This window comes from Sinohyriopsis cumingii, chromosome 1, assembly GCF_028554795.1.
Source record: "Sinohyriopsis cumingii isolate HCF-2022 chromosome 1, ASM2855479v2, whole genome shotgun sequence".
In the NCBI taxonomy this organism is placed as follows: Eukaryota; Metazoa; Mollusca; class Bivalvia; order Unionida; family Unionidae; genus Sinohyriopsis; species Sinohyriopsis cumingii.
In genome coordinates this window covers 11,621,137-11,634,108 of record NC_142961.1, presented here as the reverse complement: position 1 = coordinate 11,634,108, position 12,972 = coordinate 11,621,137, and the positions used below count along the sequence as shown (strand labels likewise).

Sequence of the window (12,972 nt, the reverse complement as noted above, 5' to 3'; positions counted from 1 at the left end):
CAAAAGAATGGGGAACGACAAAGGAAGCCCAAAAGAATGGGTAACGATTAAGGAAGCCCAAAAGAATGGGTAACGACAAAGGAAGCCCAAAAGAATGGGTAACGACAAAGGAAGCCCAAAAGAATGGGTAACGACAAAGGAAGCCCAAAAGAATGGGTAACGACAAAGGAAGCCCAAAAGAATGGGTTAATAATAATGGAAACAGAAAAAGAAGAGATAAGGAGAATCAAACAAGTCCTTTTTCTACATGGCTTGTTAGTAAAGACATGGTATAAAGGATACATCTACTGTATTACAGGAAATGCAAACACTTTAGCATCACAGGGCATGTGCCAAATAACTGCCAAATACAAAAAGAGAACAGAAAAACAGAAGTGTGGAGAGGACAAACTCACAGAAGCAAGCTAGTGATTTATCCAGAACAGAATGTAAAGTAGTCAGAAAAGAGAGAGAAACAGAAGGGTTTGATTCAGACCAAAGATGTATCCCTGACAGGGGAAGAAACAGCTAACCAAGAAGATGGCAACAACAGCAGGAAAAGGGATGAGAACAAGAAGACCCAAAAGAGGAAACTCACAAGTCTGCTGAAACAGAAAGAAGTCAATGGAGGAATGAGAAAAGGAGTTAAATGGAATTGATAAGTAAAGAAGGAAGAAGTAGAAATCCCCATACAAGACTACTACAGGTTGAATGTTCATGAGGAGTTAGAAGACACTTACTTCGAGTTTATTTCCACTGAGACAGTGACAACATAAAAACTATTTTTTTTTTAAATGAAGAAAAAAAATCTCTAAAAAAGACGTGACTGCAAGGAAAGAAAGAGAGAAAGAAACATACCTTAAGACAAGAGAACAACCATAAAATCTTTTGAAAAAGCCCAACCAAAATTTACTAACAGATAAATATCCTCAAAATTACTTAACACCTTTTCAGTTGATCACAGTCTTTCCAAACTTGACTCGAGGGAAACAAGGAAAGGAAACTCAACTAACAGACAAGACCTCTTTAGGAATAAAACAGAAGAACCTGAATCAAATTAATTTTCTTTATAGTAATTCATTGACACCTTCTGGCACTCAGAATATTTTGAGGGGACATCTCTAAAATTCTAGCCAGCTATATATGATGTGACTTAAGAGTTGCTTACAAGCAAAGCAAATACATCCTTTTTTAAAAAAAACAAATGTGTGTGTGTGATAGACATATTGTTGACTGTTACTATAAATTTTCACTTGTATTCATGGGTCATTAAATTTAAGATAAGATTTTATGGTTGTTACAAACCATGACTTTAAATACCAAGCTTAAAATGTCATAAACTTGTACATATATGCCATTTCTGTCAGACGCATTATCTACAGTTGTAAGTAATAAATGAAGATGCATTTCTTTTTAACATAAAAAAATGATGACAAATGCTGCACACAAAAGTACATACATTTCCAATAACCGCATTCAAATTGAATTGGTAGTAATGCATCTGGTTAGAATCCTGTGTTCCTAAGTACACTAGTAATAGTTTTTTTTGAAAACAATACTTATACCTGTCTGCCAATATACAATAAACTTGAACAATAGCCCTCTGCTTGAGATTTGTTCACAAAGGGGTGCTTTGGTACATATTGTTCATATGTGTACATCTAAATTCAGAAGGACACCTGTTAATGTGGACCTAACCACCTTCTTTATGTTTCCTATTTTCCTTTTGTAAACAGTGACAATGCTTCTTGATAATTTTGTGTATTTTTGAAAACTTGTACGCATCATTGACAGTTGTAGACCAACCTAAGGCAGGTAACTGTTAATTTTCCTCCTACACCATTCTTTCTTACAGTAAAAAAGAAGAGCTAATTTGTTTTAACCTGTAAATAGAGGTAGACAATCCAAAATATATGCTGTTAAAATATGAAGGACCTTTCCATTCAACCTTTAAATTGTTGTTTGAATTGGTATAAAAATGATCTCACCTGCATGATGTTGCTATTTTCATTGTATTATATAATTAATTATTTTATGAATACTAAACCAATCTATAATTTACTTTGGAATTGGGTACTTAAATCATTTTTAAAGATTGTGTATATACTCAGGTATATTGGGTGTCATATTAGTCACTAGTATAGGTGTGACTCATTTTTACTCATTCTAGGTAGTTACCAATACTCTATATACTCACTTTTGAGTCCAGCTACAAACTGTACAGACCCAGATCTGCCATCACATAATGTGCCGATAGATCTGGTTATGTGCAGTTTGTTAGGAGTAGTCAGTAGAACAAAAAAACATCAGCCCTGATCTGCAGGTGCATTATGCTCTGGCATATCAAGATTTTTGTTGTTTGCAGTTTGACTTGATTTATAAGTGAGTATATTTGGTAATTTATTGTTTAATGTAACTGACATTGCTGATACTAATCTGATTTAGTTGTTTGAAATGGTTACAAATCATGTTATTTAATGTTGCAGGATAACGTTTCTTGCTTTGCATTATTTGTATTTAACTTTACCGCATATCCAAGAATATAATGATTGTGATATTGGTTATTGTGGTATATGTAATTTTCCTGACCAATAAAAAAAATACAAAAACAAGTGTTTACATACAGATGCATAGTTTCATACAAATTAAAGTTGTGCAAAATAGTGACATCATCAATATGATGTTTTATAAATCCTTTTTATGATCCCCTTCCCAACAAATTTGGGGGCTGGGGAGTATATGGGAGTCTGCTGGACCATCTATTAATTTCCAGAACCTTTTGAGACCCCTTCATGACTTGGTATCCTTTTTGAGACACCATCATGACTTGGTATCCTTTTGAGATACCTTCATGACTTGGTATCCTTTTGAGACACCTTCATGACTTGGTATCATGACTAGATACTTTATTTTATATTAAAAACTTGGGAGTGTGATCGGCATTTTAAGAGCTATTCAAATTGTTATTACAAACTTGTTTATCCATGTGTCACACTCTTCTCTAACTATAATATCTCCTCAGCTATTTGAGAAATCTTCATGAAACTTGGTATGCATTTGCATAGGACAATCATTTGTGTCCCATAGAAGATTCGGCCTCAGATAAATACTTTTAGAGTTATCTCCCATGTTTGAAGAAAAACCTATTTAGACTTCATTTCTTCTTTACAGTTTGTGGTATTTTGATGTAACTTGGTATGTTTTTGTTTCATGACTAGACACTATCTTGTTAAAGAAGGGGCACTATCTGTTTTTTGTTATGTCCACCAAACATATAGGATGGCACTTTGGCAGATTATTACTTCTGGAGGAGGGGTGGGTATGCTTTTTTGTAAATACGTAAACATGTTGAATGTTAAATGTGTTAATGGTTCTTTATATATGTAATATGATGCTGTGACATTCACAATACAACAGTCAGTTCAAACATATGCATCTACAGTTAATACCAAAGAGTACCCACATACCGGATCAAGTGAAAGTAGTAAAGTGGGGCGGTATAGGGTCTGTGGGAATTAGCATTAAAAACACCCCTGGGTCACTATAGGGTCTATGTAAATTTAACATGGACAAAACCCCTGGGTCGATATAGGGTCTATGAGGAATTAGCATTACAGACTTCCCTGGATCTGTATAGTGTCTATGTAAATTTAACATTAATTACCCTGGGTCTGTATAGGGTCTATGTAAAATTGAAACAGGGAGGGGTCTCTAATTTTTTTTAAAAAAGATAAAAAAAGGGGTAGGCCATTGAAAGTCTATCTCTTTTCGAGAGATTGGAGTGGCCCTGAAAAGGGCCTTTGGGTTTATGTTAATGTATCCATTAACATAAAGGGCACCACATTGGTCTTCTTCTTGTCCTTAGGCTGCGTCTCACTGTAGGACTGTAAATCAGGACTCTTTTGAGACATCCTTGACGTTCTACATAGATTCTACGTATCCACAGACTGGTGTCTGTCCTGTGGACAACTGTCCACTTGGATCAGACATACATCGGTATGTCCGTCCTGAACGTCATCGAAGATACAAGGGTGGAAGATTTAATGTCGGTCCACATGTTGAGGCGCCAAGAATAGGTGAATCAATGCAGTGAACTGCGCTTATTTATAAGTAGAGGAAGGATTGAAATGGATTGAGTTCATTTACCAATCCAAACACACGTTACAAAATTCAGTCAGCCCGCATCCAGTCAGAAGAGAGCAGTCTGTGACGTCACATGGTCTATATAGATTCACTAGCACCTGTGCGCAGTCAATTCATGCAACAGTTATTCAACATGACAAACTCAGAAAACGATAAATTGGAGTGCACCAGCAGTGGAGACCGCCCAAGGGAACCCGGACTTACTTTCAGAAGAGGTAAATTGGGATTATGTGGATTTTCTTACCTCGCAAGAATTTGTTCCGGAACTTTCGCCACCTTCTCCTTCATTACCTTATGTGGAGAATTTTAGACAGAGACAGAAAGAAGAATTGGAGAAATTTATACAACAGCAAAAGGAAGCAGAACCAGCTTTTCTTCTACAGCAACAACAGCAAGAAGAAGAGGTAAGAAAAAAACAAGAAGAAGAAGTAGCAGTAGCAAAGAAACAAGGGTGTGAAAATCAAACGGTCACGGTACTGTTAGACATTTTAGCAGAGTTAAGAAGTCTGAAACAAATGTATCAGACTTCTTTATCACGACCGAAGAGAATACGACCTTTCCGAGCTAAACACTCCAGCCCTGTGACTAAGCCTACCGTACCACCCTTAGTGATTTCAACCAAATCATCATCATCATCAACAGTACGCAGTCCAGAAGTAGGCCTTGGCCGTGGCAAAGGCTTAAGGCAGTTAAAGTTGATTGCTTAAACTCACCCCTACACCAAAAAAAGACCCTTTTTAGGGCCACCCACATCTCTCGTAAAGAGATAGACTTTCAATTGCGAACATCCATTCAAACTCAAAAAAAACCCAACCCATTTTACCCTATAGTATGTGTATGAGTGTGTGAGTATACGTTCTTATTTTAAAATCAAAACTCAAAGACACTTACCTTTTTATACCTAATTTATTCTTTTATAAATATTTACAATCCAATTCACAATTCACAGTTCTCAACAGAACACTTTAAAAAGTTCATATACTTCTTCTGTCTCATTGTTTAGTCTCTCTGTTTTTTCAATTTCTTCACCGTCACAGTCTTTTCCTCCTCTTCCTCCTCACTTTCTTCCCTTCTTCTTTTCTTCTCCTCTTTCTTTTTCTTTACCTGGCTGCTTTCTTCCTCTGAAGAATCCCTCTCTTTTTCTGAAGAATCCCTCTCTTCCTCTGAAGAATCCCTCTCTTTTTCTGAAGAATCCCTCTCTTCTTCTGACTCTTCTTGTTTCTTTTTTGGGCAATCTGGAGACCAATGTCCTTTTTCTTGACAATAATAACAGGTATCTTGACTTTTGTCTTCTCTAACCCCTTTTTTTTCTTTTTTGACAGTCTGGACACTCTGAAGACCAATGCCCTTTCTTCTGACAGATATAGCAAGTATCTTCACTTTTATCTCGCAAGGAAGGAGAGTAGTCTGTCGGCTGGTCTGAAGAGAATTTTCTAATGACCCCTCGCAAAGCTCTGATGAAACGTTCGATTTGTGTAGTCTCTTCCATCGTTGTGCTTGGTTTGAGAGTGAAATGAATAGTGAAAGGACAAGACACACACCCTTTTATATACGCTGGTCTGCCATGACTATAAATTAGTCCATGGTGTTTAAACTTTAGTCATTTGACGTTTTGCTATCAAGATGAAACGATCCAATTCATTCAAGAAGAAGAAGAAGAAAGTAAGAGGCAGAAACTTGATCTATCGCCTCGTACCAGGGCTGAAGTCTTGGCACAAATTCATGCCAGTGATTTTGAAGAGGACATGAGTCAGCCAGAATTCAAGCCCAGAGAGTCTTCCTCTAAACAAAGTTCACCACCCTTAGTCAACCCTGAAAAGTACTATGACATTCAAGAGACAGAAAAGCGCTCCTCTAGAAAATTTAGAACCATGGCTTACACGTACAGGGTGAAGTTTAAAAATTTCAAGTCCGACGTACCATTAGAGAAAGCAGAAGGGTTCATCACCGAGATGTGGGATTCTTTGCTCACCACACTCAAGCGACAATGTCAAGCCAAAGAAGACGATCGCTTGAGACTTTCCATACAACACAACGGCTTGAAATCCCCTGTTTGGATCGAGTTTAGCAGCCCTGCAGAATTGACCCCTTCCAAAGTCATGGGCAAAATTCAACTCATACAGCAATCCAATGACCAGTTTGACATCACCAACGGAAAAGCCACACTGTTTATGACCCACGTCTCTCCTCCTCAAGGGACCGGACAATGCAAAAAGGTGTTATTGGTGAATGACCTTCGCAGCATTAAGCGTAGCCTCGTCCAAATTCACAATTCTCAAGACCAAATGTGTTTAGCCAGGGCTATCGTGGTGGGACGAACCTATGCCAACAAGAACGACACGATAGAATGGAAAAGAGACTGGGAGAATATTCAACAATCGGACTGAGCCAAACAGCGAAGTGAAGCAGAACTCCTGTTACAACAAGCCGGCCTGTCCACAGACACACCCTGTGGCATTCCTGAGATGCAAACATTGCAAGATATTTTAGCTCCACGCTACACCTTGATAGTGCACCCTCAAGAAATGCGCGGACCTCTGTTGTTTCGAGGGAAAAACTTTAAGGATGGAAAATACATTCATGTCTATCATCACGATGACCATTTCGATACCATTACCACTATCATCGGATTCCTGGGATATGTTTATTATTGCGAGAAATGTGACTATGGCAATAACAATCGAGAGCAACACAAGCATTGTGGATCGAAATGCTCAGCATGTTTGGCCTCTCCACCCTGTCAGAGCGAAGGGCAAGAACCAGTGCATTGTTCAACTTGTCAGCGCACGTTTGTCAGCCCTGCCTGTTACCAACAACATTTGAAGACGCAAGGTTCACAGAAGAAATGTGCTTGTCAACTCCTGAGATTGTGCCCTACGTGTGGCCAAGGCATACGTACCAATAATGCCAAGGCACACATATGTTCAGGAAAGAAAAAATATCACATTTGTCACCACATCGTGGACTTGGAACATCAATGCTACGTGCAAAAATACCAATCCCAACCAGAGAAAGAGGATGGACACAAGAAAAAAGGCAATTTCATCTTTTTCGATTTCGAATGCATGCAAGAGACCGGTATTCACATTCCTAATTTCTGCGTGGCTCACTGAGCGTGCGAAAAGTGCATTCAAGAACCTATCTTGAGTTATTGCCCTCACTGCAATAAGATTCCTGGAGGACGTGAAAAAATCTTTCGAGGGCCGAACACGCTAGCCGATTTCACCCGATGGGTCTTAGACCCCATCGACAAGACATGGAGCCAAGAGGACATCGAACATTACGGAGATTGTCATCACCATGCCACAGTGATGGCTCACAATTTCTCCAGATATGATGGACAGTTTCTTTTGAGGTACTATACGGAACAAGGCACTGAACGTCCTAAAGTCACTTTGAACGGAACCAAAATCATTTTCATGCAAGTGGGACAAGTGCAGTTTAAAGATTCGATGAGCTATTTGGCCATGCCTTTGAGTCGAATGCCTAAAACGTTTGGAATGACAGAAATGGCTAAAAGGGTACTTTCCACACTTTTTTAATACCGAAGCCAATCAACATGCCGTTCTACCCCATTTACCTGAGGCTCACTATTACAACCCTGACAACATGCATACCGAACAATGAGAAGCTTTCTACGCTTGGTACCAGGTTCATGCCTCCGACCCTTTCGACTTTCAGGAAGAAATGCTAAAGTATTGTCATTCTGACGTGGACATTTTACGGCGCTGCTATGGAAAATTTCGAGAACTGTTCATGGAACACGGAGGGGTCGATCCTTTGAAAGAAGCTTGCACCATTGCCAAAGCGTGTTCCTTAGTTAACCGACAACGATTCATGCCTGAAAAGACCATGGCTGTCATCAGTCCTCAAACGACCAACTATGTCAAACGTCAATACTCGGTCAAAGCCCTACGCTGGTTACATTACTTGTGCGACAAGGAAGACAAGTGGATTCAGCATGCCCGCAACGGAGGGGGCGAAAAGACCATCAGAACGTATTCGGTCGATGGCTGGGACTTAGAAAACCCCAAGATTGTGTACGAGTTTAACAGTTGCTTATTTCACGGATGTCCCGTCTGTTACCCTGACCACGGCACTAAAAATCAGTTTTCACAACGAACCATGGAAGACTTGTACCAGGACACTTGTCAGTGATGCCTAAAGTTAGAACAGGAGGGATACCAAGTAGTGGAAATGTGGGAACACGAGTACGATCACCGTTTGAAAACCGATCCCGAGTTTAAACGCCTCGTGGAAAGTTACCAGTTCATGGACCCCCTGAACCCGAGGGATAGTTTGTACGGAGGAAGGACCAATGCCACCTGTTTGCTGTACCAAGCTGATGAAGGGAAAGGAGAAGAAATCAAATACTTGGACGTGTGTTCGCTGTATCCCTACGTGTGCAAATATTGTCGCTTTCCTGCAGGGCACCCGCAATTGTTGACGGAACACATCAACCTGAAAAACATTCGACAATACGAAGGCTTGATCAAGTGCAAAATTTTGCCTCCCACGGACTTGTACCATCCCGTCTTACCTCACCATTGCCAAGGCAAACTGATGTTTCCTTTGTGCCGTACTTGTGCAGAAACGTGCAACCAAGACCAGAGTTGTCAGCACACCCAAGAAGAACGGGCCTTGACGGGAACCTGGGTCAGCGTAGAATTGTTCAAAGCTCTGGACATGGGATACCAACTGTTAGAAGTGTCCGAAATTTGTCACTTTCCGAAGACACAACAATACCACAAGGGTGACCCCACGCAGAAAGGCATTTTCGCAGACTACGTGGATGCCTTTTTGAAACTGAAACAAGAAGCCAGAGGCTATCTGTCCTGGTGTCACACTCCCGAAGACCAAAAGACATTCAAAGAGAAATACTGGGCACAAGAAGGCATCACTTTAGATCACATCGAGAAAAACGAAGGCAGGCGATCGTTTGCCAAAGTGATGTTAAATTGTTTGTGGGGCAAAATGGCACAACGACCGTGTTTACCCAAGACGGAATATTTGACCCAACCTTCCCGCTATTTTCAGATGATTCACGACAGAACCAAATTCATGAAACACGTGGACGTCGTTCACGAGAATTTGATCTTGGTCAGTTACAAAGAAGATCTGAACTTTGTACAAGACGACCCCTTTGGAAATGTCATCATTGCGGCTTACGTGACAGCTCATGCTCACTTAAAATTGTACGAAGCTTTAGAACTGTTAGGGGAACGTGTCCTGTACTTTGACATGGACAGTTGCATTTACATCCATCACCCGAGTCAACAGCACCCTGACATCGAAGGACACCGTTTAGGAGCCTGGACAGACGAGCACCCCAACGACAAGATTCTAAGTTTCGTCAGTGGCGGTCCCAAAAATTACAGCTACAAATACCAGGACAAACAAGGAGAAGTGCACACGAAGTGTAAAGTGAAAGGATTGACTCTGAATTATCGTACCAGTCGTGTGGTCGACTTTGGGGTATTGAAAGAAGCCTTGCAGTCTAGAGAAGATGAACACTTTAAAGTGATCACCTATCAACCCAACAAGATTATACATTTACCCACTCACCACATCATCAGTCGACCCTTGGAAAAAGTTTATCAAATCATGTACCAGAAGCGAGTGCAACTTCCCAATCATTTTACCTTACCGTATGGACATGTTGGTATAAAACATTGGTTGTAAGAGGATAGCCACTCACCAGAAGTATGACTTTGCCACAGCAAGAATCAAATGAGAAATCCAGTTCAAACCCTACCATTTTCTGGTCTTCTTACCTGACTATTGTGATTGTGCCCGTCGATTGGATACGTTTCAAAAATGGCCTGTGGATAGGGAAGGATTACCATCTTCGCATGTTTTAGCTAGAACAGGATTTGTCTACTTGGGACCTGAGACTGGATTGGGATACGAAGTACAGTGTTTCGCTTGTGGCCTGAAGTTACGAATGGATCTATGTATCTATAAAGACTCAGCTATTCTGGAACATACTCGATGGTCTCCGCACTGCCCTTACCTTTCTATGGCCTTTCCACCCATTACACTACGGTACAATTATGACGGTACCTTAGAGACAGTACCTTCCAAAACAAGACATAAAAAAGGAACGATGTACAAGCTTGAGACTGCATTGCGACTAGTATAAAAAGGGGGCTATGGTCAAGATCGATAGTTCATTGTGACTACCAAGACCAAGCGAACAAGATGAATACTTTCAGAGAAACACAAAACAAGTTCAGACAGGCACAATTCAAGTGTGGGGCCTCTGAAGTGGAATGCGATTGTGAGCCTTGCGATGGGAACAATGCTGTAAAGCATCATGGGAACTTTGTTCTCAATACTCCTATCATGGAAAGTGATGCTGTGCATGTCAAACCTGAGGGATGCGAAAGCGATGCCACTCGTCCTCTTGGACACTTTACTGGGTTTCATGGTCAATGTGGATGTCCACCTTCATGTTTACCTCCCTACGGATGTCATCCAGCCCTGAGCAAACTCCTGTCCATGTCACCCACCCCTCATCGAAACAAACCTGTGAAAGATGAATATTCGTTCCCTGTGTGTTTGTCGGAATACTGCAACTTTGAAAATCGTTTTCAATCGTTCAAAGGAAAATGGCCTAAGTATCTGGGAAGACCGACCCCCAAAGAATTAGCCAGAGCCGGATTTTACTACTTGGGCGAAGGGGATAAAGTCAAGTGCTTCAGTTGCGGTGTGTCACTTTACCACTGGGAACCGCAAGATTCGGCCTACCTGGAACATGCTCAGTGGTCTCCCAGTTGTCATTACTTACCCTTAGTAAGACAATATATTTAAATGGATACTTTACAAGAGAACATTCGTGCTTTGCCTGTGGAGTTGAGAGAACGCATTTACTGAGAGCTGGTCAAAATACAAGTGAAACGTAAAGAACAATTGCATCCGTTACATCACCGGTGTTTGAACCACTGGTACCTGAATGCTATACAAGGACTGATTCAGTTGAAAGTGTTCCATTGGACAGACATTGATCAACAATCCCCTAGTTTTAAAAAGGACTGGTTTGCTATTGATGATTCTATCTACTACATTGTAAACTTACTGCATCGAACTCCAGAGGAAGAGTTAACGAATTACCAATATCTTGTACACAATGTCAACTTAGTGAAAGAGGAAACTTCTGAACGAATTGTAATGTGTAAATTAGTGACTAAACGATTTAAATTCGACACTGAAGTAAAACCATGTCTGTGCAAATGGTACATTTCTTGTGTCAGAAAGAGGATTTAGTATGACCTATTCATGGATACTTTGCTAGAGAACATTCATGCTTTGCCTGTGGAGTTGAGAGAACGCATTTACCGAGAAATGATCAAAATACAAGTGAAACGCAAACGCAAAGTTATTCATCCGTTTTTAAATTATGCTCTGTTCCAAAGTATAAGAAGACTGATTATGAGTGGATATTACATCAGGCACAAAGGTAAACGTGGCTATTGGCCACCACCCAGTGATTCCAAAAATAGTGTATATACTTATGGATACTTTACAAAAGAACATTCATGCTTTGCCTGTGAAGTTGAGAGAACGCATTTACCGAGAGCTGGTCAAAATACAAGTCAAACGTAAAGAACAGTTGCATCCGTTACGTCACCGGTGTTTGAACCACTGGTACCTGAATGGTATAAAAGAACTGATTCGTCAGAAATTGTTTCAGTGGTCAGATCTTGTTCAACACTTTGAGTTAGTGAATGATCGAAATGTTCATCATTTTGGTTACTTCGAGATTCACCTAGTGCAATGCATTGAGGAAGATGAGTTAAAGGATTACCAACATCTATTACGTGGAATCTGCTTAGCGGAAGAGGAAGCTTCTAAACAAACTCTGAACTGTAGGTTACAGTATGCAAGATTTAGATTTCCCACTGGAGAACGAAGATCTCTGGCTAGAAAGTAGATGTATTGCTTCCGAAACAAAGAGACTATAAAAACAGGAATCCATGCCACGACTTTTATCACATGTGATTGAACAGATTCCGTGGAAGGAACTCAATGAAAATATTCAAACCGTGGATCATTACCATCAATTATTACAAGAACTGTATCCAATCAATTTGGGACGAGGCATAGTGTGTGTCTTAGTGACTTGTTTTCTGGGATTTCGTTTACCAGCCGATTCCTTGTGGACAGATGTCCGTGCCTGGAAAAAATGGGATTTTGAGGCTTGGACCCAAGAAGTGGCCCAGTATGCTCAAGAGTTGTGATCCTTCCTTTCAACGTCCAAAGAAAAAAGTCACTTTTCAACCTGTGTTAGTGACAGTACCAGAAGAACCCATCACCCAGGACAGGACTGTCATGGACATGCCTGAAAGACCCTTTCGGGAGGACACTTGTGTGGCCTTACCCCCTATAGAACTGGTCAGAACATTACCCAAAACATGTTGTACAGACACTTGTGTTTATTCCACGTTGATGATTTTGATGTGCCTTCTATCGTTGTACTTAAGCCTTTGGCTTTTATGTATTTTTGTCTTTCGTGTTCATGTTTGAAACATTTAATAAACGTGTTCTAAAAAAGTATATAAACTCTTGTCTTGTTTGTTTTCGTGTCACAAGTGACATTCCTCACATTTATGGCTACCTCTGCTGTCTCTGCTCCCTCTTCCTCCACTGTCAAAGTCATTGACGAACACTTAGATCGTGCCAGTTGGGAGGCTTTGTATCTTCGCCATCCCTTTAACATACTCATTGCTGGACCTAGTGGTTCAGGCAAAACCGAATTCGTCAAACGTTTGATCGAACATAAACATCATTTGATCGATCGTCCACCTCAACGCATCGTGTGGTGTTACAAAGAGTGGCAATCAGCGTACA

The 12,972-nt window shown here is 40.4% G+C and overlaps 1 protein-coding gene across 10 annotated transcripts in view; it reads left to right on the top strand.

Annotated features, from left to right (window-relative positions):
• The window catches only part of LOC149806412 (uncharacterized), a 229,104-nt gene that overhangs the window by 22,447 nt on the left and 193,685 nt on the right, over nucleotides 1-12,972 (top strand). The window lies entirely within an intron of this gene.